Raw genomic sequence first — 10,965 nt, 5'->3', positions numbered from 1 at the left:
GACGGCGAAGACGAGTGGCTGCTCAGGGCCAAGCCCCTGGCGAAGTCGTAAGTATTGGATACCAGAGTAACTCATAGTATACCTTTGTCGCACTGCTTCTCCTAACGTCGAATATGATTATGCAGTCCGCCCCAAGCTCGTATCGATGTATCATTGTCGGACGGTTCCTTAGACTCGTCGGACATGAATAGTGATACACTTCCAACCGCCTCCTCCCCTTTCCCTACGAACAATGCTGAGGTATTGTCTCAAGGGGCACCGAGCCGGGGGGAGACGGTCCCGGAGGCGCCTCAAGGCGACCTCCCGGACTCCAGGAGCAAAGGGAGCAAGGCTCCCGGGGGCTCCAAGTTCGGCTCTCAGCCGAACACCACGCCATAACCTCCAGTGGTTCCGGACTCGAGTAGGCGGCCCTCTTCCAAGAGGGGCAAGCCACCCGTGCCAGTGACCTCTGTCCATCCAGAGGCACCGGACAAGCTGCTGGGAGCGCTTCGCGGCGCTTCCATCGACGAAGAGCACCGCACTATTATGAGTGCGGTGACAAGAAGGTTCAGTCCGCCAAGAGCGGACTGACTGAAGCTTGTGCCAGCCTTCTAACAGGCTTTGAGGTAAGTATTTAGAATATAGGAAAATATTACCGCGTAGACAATAGCCCCTGATGCTCTGTTTGGTGTTCACAAAGAAAAGCCGAATAAAGGATCAAATAATATCCGCAGGAGTCTAAAATAAGTATGTCTGTATGCGTATGCAGGCTTCGCTGCTGACCTCTGCCGCACTGTCTGCGAAGGTCGCCGCACTGAAGTAGGACCTCGAGGGGTCCGAGAAAGAGCTCGGCCTTGCCAAGAGGCAGCTCGAGGAGAACAAAGGTAAGTAATACCTTGTCTATATATAAAAGAAAATGTGGTTGCGAAATGACAGGATCATCAAGAATGTGCCAGGGGCCACGACCGAAGTGGCGACCCTGAAGCAAGCGCTGTCCGAGGCCGAAAACAAAGCGGCCAAGGAGCGCACCGAGCCGGAGAGGCAAGAGGCACGGGTGGGCGAGGTGTAGCAAGAGCTCCAGGCTTCTCGTGAAGAAGCACGAGGCTTTGGAGCTTGACTCAAAGACACGAGAGTCCGAGCTTGCCGCGGCCCTCGAGAGCACAAAGAATGCCAAGGCTGAAGCCCAAAAGGCCCTCCAGGAGATTGAGGCGATGAGGAAGATAGCGGCGGGTAAGGCATTCAAATATGCAAAGCAAGCATGTGAAAGTAAATTACTTGTTACTTACCCGAGTCCGGAGCTCTCCAGAAGCATTCACAGATTTGCCCCACAGCGTGTCGGATGCCGCAAGATATTACCAGGCCGAGGAGGGAAGCTCAACGGAGAAGTTTGTTCTAGTCTTAGTTTACTTGGACCGAACACCCGATGCCCATGAGCGACCAGCTGAAGCAACTGGTCGAGCTGCACAAGGCGGCCGAACAGGCCATGAAGGGCTTTATAGTCCGGATGTGGCCTGGCGACTCCCTTCCCAACAGCTATTTTCGGCCTGGTGAGGCGGCTTGGGGATGGCTGCCCACGGCTGGAAGTCATCAAGTGGTCCGTCTGTATCGAAGGTGCCCGTGGGCTTTTGCTTCGTGCAAACGTGCACTGGGCCAAGATGGACGCTGAGAAGCTGGTGAAGGAGGGGCCGCCGCAGGGCAAGGAGCATCGCCACCCCGAGATGTATTATGAGGGTGTCCTGAAGGGTGCCCGTCTTGTAGCGGACGAGTGTGCGAAAGATGTAATATTTGAATGAACTTGATCGTGTGATCCTGTATTATGACAACTTGTTCATATGCGCTATGCAACGCTTGTTTGAATTTAAAATATTACCTTCTGTTCGGCTCTTTATCAAATCTCATAGATGGCTAGTCGTCGGATTCTGCCCCCATGCCACGAGTGCTGGGGTGTTCGGGATAAACCTGAGCGCTCTTTTTCCCATTTTTGGGTCCTTCGAGGGAGGTGCTTAGTACAACGAACAAGGCAATCGGACTATAATGCTTTATCACTCTCACTTAGCCATAGAATTCTATAATTTTAAATTTTGGCGAAGCCCCTAGTATTCGGAAGGCCGAATTCGGGGTGCTATACACGCCTTTAAGCCGGACAAAGCCGACTCCTCGCTCTAAGCGGCATAAGTCTTTAGGGACTCGAAACCTCTCGAACAGCGACCAGCTCTCGCCTTATCATGACAGTCAGTTTTAGCTTTCTCTACTGAGGTGCTTAGCCCAGCTGAACTGGGGCACAATCGCAGTAGTTCTCCCGGTGCTACCTTAGCCGATATAGCAGAACGTAAGGTACCAAAACATGGGAGCTGGGAAAACCCAACTATTGACCCTAGACATGATTTGGAGCTGATGCATATAATGCTATAAGTTCGGGGTGCCGCACTGTCGAAAGTGTTCAGACTTATCATGCTATATTATGGGGTATGCTTAAGCCCCTAGCATACGCCGTATTATGGGGTATGCTTAAGCCCCTAGCGTACTGGCCGTACTAGAGTGTATGGGTGCTGGATGTCATGAATGAACATATATGTAGTGCGATACTCATGACCCGCTTTTGTGAGGGAGAGGACACCTGGCTGGCTCGCAGTAATAACATGTCAAAGAACCGTGGTACTTCGGATACCAAGGACGGCAATGGCAGGCCACGTCGCAACAAACATAAGCGCCGCATCAACAACGACAATACCGAGGATACGACAGTCAATGACGGATTTAAAGGCTCTAAACCCGATCAGCAGAAAAAGCCACTCAAAAGAAGCACTCTGGGCCTGTCCAGTTTGGACCGTATACTCGATCGCTCATGTCAAATACACGGCACCCCCGACAAGCCAGCCAACCACACTAACAGGGATTGTTGGGTGTTCAAGCAGGCCGGCAAGTTAAATGCCGAAAACGAAGACAAGGGGTCACATAGCGATGACTAGGAGGAGCCCCAACAGGCAAACACCGGAGGACAGAAGAGGTTCCCCCCACAAGTGCGGACGGTGAACATGATATACGCAACCCACATCCCTAAGAGGGAGCGGAAGCGTGCGCTAAGGGACGTATATGCGTTGGAGCCAGTGGCCCCAAAGTTCAACCCATGGTCCTCTTGTCCGATCACCTTCGATTGCAGGGACCACCCCACTAGTATCCGTCATGGCGGATTCGCCGCACTGATCCTAGACCCAATCATTAACAAATTTCACCTCACTCGAGTCCTTATGGATGGCGGCAGCAGCCTGAACCTGCTTTATCAGGACACAGTGCGCAAAATGGGTATAGACCCCTCAAGGATCAAACCCACAAAAATGACCTTCAAATGCGTCATACCAGGTGTAGAGGCCCATTGCACAGGCTCAGTCACACTGGAAGTGGTCTTCGGATCCCCGGATAACTTCCGAAGCGAGGAGTTAATCTTCGATATAGTCCTGTTCCGCAGTGGCTATCATGCACTGCTCGGGCGAACCGCATTTGCGAGATTCAATGCGGTACCGCATTATGCATATCTCAAGCTCAAGATGCCAGGACCTCGGGGGGTCATCATAGTTAATGGAAACACAGAGCGCTCTCTCTATATGGAGGAGCACACTGCGGCCCTCGCAGCAGAAGTGCAAAGCAGCCTCTTACATTCATGACATCCCGATAATAGTCTAGTGCCTGGCCGATTCCTCTGGCTGCTGAATTATGTGGCTCAAGTCATCGACATCTGGTGGTCACACATAAGTGCCCTGGAAGTTGTCGAGCAATGCGGCTTCCAGATCTTCCCAACAGCCAATGGACTCTGTTGGCAAGCTGTTGAGCCAATGTCGAGCTGGTCCTTTGAGTTTGAGTGGGAGGTATTTGATGGCGTGTAGATCGTCGCCGCGGGCCATGTGGATGTGCAGGAGGAAATCCTCGATCCATACCGCAGGATCTGTTGTGCCGTCGTATGATTCGATATTTACGGGTTTGAAACCCTTTGGGATTTGGTGATCCATTACTTCGTCTGTGAAGCATAGGGGGTGTTCGGCGCCTCTGTACTGGACTATATCGCGACGCAGTTCAATTGAGTCTTGCCCGTTGTGTTCGGCCCGACCGGATTTACTTTTAATGTATCCGGCGTGACGGTTATCGTCTCGCATAGTGGCGCACCCTCATGATCCTTAGATTGATCTTGCGTGCTTTGCTTTGTCCTCCAATACGTCTCGCGGGTCTGCCTTATTTCCCCATGCCTTGACATTTTTATTTGAGTGACGTCGGAGTGCGGGCTGAGGTTTTGGCTAAAATGCCTCTCTGTAGCGGCCACGAGGTGGCCGATCGGCCGCGTCATACGCTGGAGATGTAGGTTTTGGTGCTTCCTCCTCCAGTCGGGGTAGCAACTTGCGCTTTGGCTAACTCTTGGAGGGACGTTCGAGTTTATATTCCTCGGCCGCAAGGACTTCAGTCCATCTATGGGCTAGCAAATCTTGATCAGCTTGAAGTTGCTGTTGCTTTTTCTTAAGGCTATTTGCCATGGCTATACGCCGGCGCTTGAAGCGCTCTTGTTTGACGGGATCCTCAGGCACGACGAATTCGTCATCGTCGAGGCTTGCCTTGTCTTCGGAGGGAGGCATGTAATTATCATCCTCCGCCTCTCCATCTGTCGCTCTCTTGGGAGGGCTGGCTTCTCCATCCTCCTGCCTAAATCTTGCTGGAGGGGATTGTTGTCGTCTTCGGCACTGTCCGGAGTGCTATTATCTCCTGTGCCGGTGTCACCGCTTTTGCTTTGGTGAGACTTAGAGCGGCGCCGCTGACGTCGGCGCTTGGGTTGCTTCTTGGAGGGGTCATCCTCCATTGTCCCATCACCATTGCCTTCTTTGGGGGTGTCCACCATATATAGGTCATACAATGAGGTGGCTGTCCAGTGCCCTGTGGGCAGTGGTTCTTGTTCGCCTCCTGCATCGTCGTCCATGCCGTCGATGTCTTCAGAGTCGAAGTCGAGCATGTCGGTTAAATCGTCGACAGTGGCTAGTAAGTGGGTGGTGGGTGGGCGGCGAATTTCTTCGTCATCCGCATCCCAATCCTGCCGGACATAGTTCGGCCAGGACTCTCCTGACAAGGAGAGAGACCTTAATGAGTTCAGTATGTCGCCGAAGGGCGAGTGCTGAAAGATATCCGCGGAGGTAAACTCCATGATCGGCGCCCAGTCGTATTCGATAGGCACGGGCGCAGGCGGTTCGGAGTCTGTGGCCGGAGAAGGATCCGGCAGTTTGGCATCACGGCTCTCGTGAAGGGTAAGGTCGATATTCGGCTCGAGCACCGTTGAGGATGCGGCCTCTGTGGTGGGGTCTATCCACCCATCCATGGATGGCGCAACAGGTTCCGAATTGAGGGTCGGAGCGGTTGCCGGTGCGATCTCCTGAAGACTATCCGATGGTAGAGCTAAATCATACTCATCGTGACCGTGTGGCGCACAAGGCAGGGGCTCGAATCCGTCGAAGATCAAGTCTCGGCGGATATCGGCCGTGTAGTTTAAGCTTCCAAACCTGACTTGGTGGCCAGGGGCGTAACTCTCGATCTGCTCCAGATGGCCAAGCGAGTTGGCCCGCAGTGCGAAGCCGCCGAACACAAAGATCTGTCCGGGGAGAAAAGTCTCACCCTGAACTGCATCTCTATCGATGATTGAAGGAGCCATCAAGCCTAAAGATGACGACACAGAGGAACTCTGAATGGAAGCACCAATGTCGGTGTCAAAACCGGCAGATCTCGGGTAGGGGGTCCCGAACTGTGCGTCTAAGGTGGATGGTAACAGGAGGCCGGGGACACGATGTTTTACCCAGGTTCGGGCCCTCTTGATGAAGGTAAAACCCTACGTCCTGCTTGATTATTCTTGATAATATGAGTAGTACAAGAGTTGATCTACCACGAGATCGGAGAGGCTAAACCCTATAAGCTAGCCTATGATATGATTGTATATTGTCCTATGGACTAAAACCCTCCGGTTTATATAGACATCGGAGGGGGCTAGGGTTACACAAGGTCGGTTACAAAGGAGGATATATATATATATATATATATATATATATATATATATATATATACATATACATAAACACTATTCTGATCATGGGATCAGAATAATATTCCGATCACAACATGAACTTCCCGAGTAACGCGCCTGACCTTCCCCGTGTACTAGGTCGAACTTTAGCTAAAAGGTGTCCAAATGGGGCTTGCTATATACCGTTGGAAAGCTATGGACACCAGTATCATGACCCAAGTTAAATTTTTGGCAAAATGTAAGCGGTTTAAGAGAAGTTTTGAAAACCGTTTTTTCTTCATACAAAAAACGTGAATTGTATTTTCGACCGCATTTTAAACCGCTTATCGGAATGAGGCAAATAATATGGCATTGGAAAGCTGCTGCAAAACAGCGGTTTCCGCATGTTGAAAGTTTTCTCCAATTCCCTACGGTTAAAGAGTAATTCGGAAAATCGTAGAATTTCGCAAACGGAACACCCGAGTTCGTATTTTCGATGCCATTTCTAAACGGCTAATCCAATTGAGTCAAATAATATGGTATTGGAAAGCTTATGAAAATGTGCTACTTTTTCATGTTAAAAGTTTTTTCTAATTTTGAACGGTTTAAAAGTAATTTAGAAAACGGTACAAGTTCCACCGAGTTCGTATTTTTGAGCTAATTTTTTAACCGTACGTCCAAATGCAGCAAATGATATGGCGTTGGAAAGCTTGAAGAAATGTGAAACTTTTTTTATATACTGTTTCTCCTAATTCATTATGGTTTTAGGTCAGTTTTGAAAATGGATAAAAACGTATTTTTGCTGTAATTTCTACAGACTTTATCGGAATGGGGCAAATAATATACCACTGAAAAGCTACAGAAAATGCGAAACTTTTTCTTGTTGATGGTTTTCTCTGATTCCTAGCCGTTTTTAAGTAATTTCAAAAATAGAGAGATCATGCGTTCTGCCTTTATCGTGAAACAGATTCTTCGAAAATGCACCGCGTGAAGAACCTGAACTTCTCGGTGCATGTACCTGAACTTCACTCTGTTTTTCATATGAGTTTTTTTTGCTCGTAGGTCTCCATCCACTACTCGGAACTCTCCATCCACTCACCGGAATTGAGCAAGTGATATACCAGTGGAAAGCTGCTGTAAGCACATAGTTTCCCGTGTTGATCGTTTTTTCATACTTGTGATGATTTAAAAAAAAAATCATCTGAAATTCATTCAGCGTAGTAGTTGAACTTCATGTTGTTTTCACGTTGAACTTCTGTGACGTATTTTTGTTTGTAATTTTCTCATCCATTCGTTAGTGCTACACAAATAATATTCCTTTTTTACAAATGTCTCCCACAATAATTTTTTTAACTTTCTTCGACCGAGGACTTGAACATACACAAATGATATTCCTGTCGTTTTGAGGTAAATTAGAAAATGACGAGATCATGATTTATGCGTTCATCGCGAACGAAAATGCACTTTGTGAAGTAGTTGAACTTCTGGGGCATGTTTGTTTGAACTTCACTCTGTTTTTGCCGTCCTGTTTTTCGCACTGCGTGAAGTAGTTGACCTTTTGGGGCATGTCTGTTTGAACTTCACTCTGTTTCACTTTATTTGTATTTTTCTTATATTAAATACACACCATGTAGTACGGGAACTTCCAGTTGTTATCACTTTTTGAACTTCTCATTTTAAAACACAAAAAACAACATATTTTTTATGTATTTTGAACATCTAAATACACGGTGAACCTCTCTCACAAGAATTTTTGAACTTTTCCTCACCGAGCACTTGAACTTCTAGTAACCATTTTTTCGTTTATGAGTTGTATTTAAAAGTGCAAAAAATGGCATTGTGTTTTTTATTTTTTGAAGAGGTAAATCCTAGGTTTTAATAAACTCCGAACTTCTCTGTTATTTCAATTTGAACTTCACATTTTTATATTTTGAGTAAGTAATTGCTTTCGATTTTTAAATAAACATCAAATTTGACTACCTTCTCAATTTGAACTTCATCTTCGATAATTTAAAAAATGGATATCTGTGAAAATCCTAGATTTTTTTAATAAACATCATACTTTGTAAAGTTTTATTAGAATTGGGAAAAAATGCCCAAAGTGGCATTGTTTTTTGAGCTTCTAAATCCTAGGTTTTAATATACTTTGAACTTTTGTGTTATTTAATTTGAACTTCACATTTTTTTGAGTAAAAGTTTTGTTTTTATTTTTTAAATAAACATAATTTGACTATTGTTTTATTTTTGACCTTCATGGTAGATTCTTTAATAAAAGAGGATGTCTGAGTTTTTTTAAGAATTTAAAATACTAATTTTTTTGAATAAGCATCGGACCACTTCACTATTTTATTTTTTACTTCTGGTTTTTTAAAAACGGGGAAATTCTTTTAAAACTTTTTATAGTTTTCTTTTTTTAAAATTTGAACTTCTTCATTTTATTGTTTAGTAACAAGAAAACATCTAAGTTTTTTAACCTTCGATCCATTTTTACTTTGAATGTCTTAGAAAAATATTGTTTTAAGTAAGCAAACAATTTTCTAGGTTTTTAATTTGAACTTCTAGGGTTTTTTGACCTTCTCCATTTAGTTTCAAATTGAACTTCTAGGGCTTCCAAATTTGAACTTCAGGAATTAGAAAAGAGAACATGTACTTTTGAGTACATCCTTTTTGAGAAATTCACCATTCTTACTCTATGAGAACTTCATTTTTTAATATACGAACTTCTAAGGGAATTTACATTTTTTTCTCCACTTGAATTTTGTACATAAAACTTTCTATCATGTTACATATTTTTGAACTTCTTCATGTCGCATATTTGAAATTCTTTCTATTAATACATAAAAGGGAAATAAAATCACCCATTTTTTATGCGCATAGGAAGAGGAACACACATTATTTTTTTGTACTTCTTTGTTATTTAGAATGGTTTTAATTAACTTTTATGATGTTTGTTTCTTTGAAACTGTAACCAAATTTGTTCTAAATATGAAAGTATTTTTGAGGTGTAAGAAATACTCACTTGTTTTCTTAGACCGTAGGAATTAATTTTTTGATGCATTTTTTTGGCTGTAAAAAATGCTCGCATGTTTTAATTTGAACTTCCACATTTTCTATATGTTGAATTTGAAGGAGGGAGCTGAAAACCATGGTGAGATAATAGATCCTCTTGGTTTTGGAATAAACATTTTTTTATTTCTATGTTTTTAAACATGCCCAATATGACGTTGTTTTTTTAAACTTGCAAATCCTAGGTTTTCATTTTTTTTTTGAACTTATGTGTTATTTTAATTTGAACTTCACCTTTTTTGTTTAAAGATTTGTTTTGATTTTAAAATGAACATCGGATTTGACTATTTTTTTCAATTTGAACTTCATGGTTCAATTATCTAAGCATTTTTTTATCAGGAAGATGCATTCTTCCTAAAATACAATGATTGAACTCTCTATACAATAATCTTTGAACTTTTGGATTACTTTAAAAAATACATACTCTTTTTATGTGTATGTAAACTCGATGGTTTACACAAACTTCCTTACATCAAATCACGCGAAAGAACATGCATGAACGGAAAAGGGGCAGGAGTTACAAGGTCCATAACACACTTTTTTGGTACCTTTCTAAAGGTTCTACACAATGAACATAACATGTTATAAAATCCAAGCTATGGAATGAAATACACGAATATGAGTGAGAGGCTGCAGGAACACGCAAAAGCAAAAAATGGCATCTAGTGTGCATGTTCTATAACTAGCATCAAATCTGGTGAGTATGGGTCAACTGAAGTAGTACATGTAGTGCGCATGTTCCATAACTACACGCAAAAGAAAAAATGAACTTTTTTTGTCTGATCCACCTGGTCCTGTAAGAGCTAGCTAGCTAGTAGCAGAGGGATGTGGCTCTTTGGGCGTATCTGAAGTTCTGAACCTGCCCATCGCTCAGCCTGCAAGTTAGACAGAGAAATCCATTCGTGCTATGCAAGTACACAACGGGTCTATAAACAAGTCGGACACACTTGCTGGGAGCCGGCGAAACGCGAGTAGAGGAGACAAATTGTATGAGCACACACTTAGTAATACAAGAACCTTCTGGGAAGTTATACATGGACTTCTCTGTACTGAATTTTTCTCTTGTTCGCATGGACATTTTTTCAAACCACAAGCTCAAGAGAATACAGGAACACACAAAGCAAAATTTCATAGAAACGATCAGGAATAAAAAGAACACAAACATTCAGTATGCAGCAAAAAAGTAGGATCGGTTCCTCCAGTTGTAGGCAGCAGCAACTTGGAGAAGATTCAAGCACGAAGGTCACGCTTAGGCCTCGGACAGGTCGCGGCTTAGGCCTCGGCAGATCGCTGAAGGCGCGAGGTGAGCGGCCATGGTGGCGGGATCCGGTAGTTGTAGCCTGGCCCTACATGCTGTTGCAAGGGTTGGTCTCCCATGGCGGCGGCGCACAGGACGCAGGCTTTTTGGCGGCGCACATGTGGAGAGGCGGGATCTAACGCGAGCTTCTCGTAGGGATCTGTGGTTCAAGAAGTGGAGGAGCCCGACGGGCGGCGCTGTAGGTGGCCGGGGACAGCCGATGACAGGGGAGGTGGCCGGGGCCCGGCAGCGGTGCGGGAGGTGGTAGGGGGCCGGATCTGTGGTTGAAGCAGGGAAGGGCACGGACGGCGGCACTATAGGCGGCCGGGGCTAGCCAGCGGCACGGGAGGTAGCCGTGGCCCGGCAACGGCACGGGAGGTGGCCGGGGCCCGGCGGTGGCGCGGGGTAGGGAGGAAGGCGGCGGTGGCGCGATGCAGTTCCGGTGAGGTGCCAGATGGGATCGAGGGAGGTTAGGGGAGGGGTTGTGGAGAGCAGTGGGGTGGGGTTTCTTTTTCTTTTACGGATCGAGGGATTTCAGGAACGTCCGATCACTCTATATAGGGCGCTCTGATCCAAATAACTATTCTAATCCCAGGAT

This window comes from Triticum dicoccoides, chromosome 7A, assembly GCF_002162155.2.
Source record: "Triticum dicoccoides isolate Atlit2015 ecotype Zavitan chromosome 7A, WEW_v2.0, whole genome shotgun sequence".
Lineage (NCBI taxonomy): Eukaryota > Viridiplantae > Streptophyta > Magnoliopsida > Poales > Poaceae > Triticum > Triticum dicoccoides.
This window is presented reverse-complemented; position numbering follows the sequence as displayed.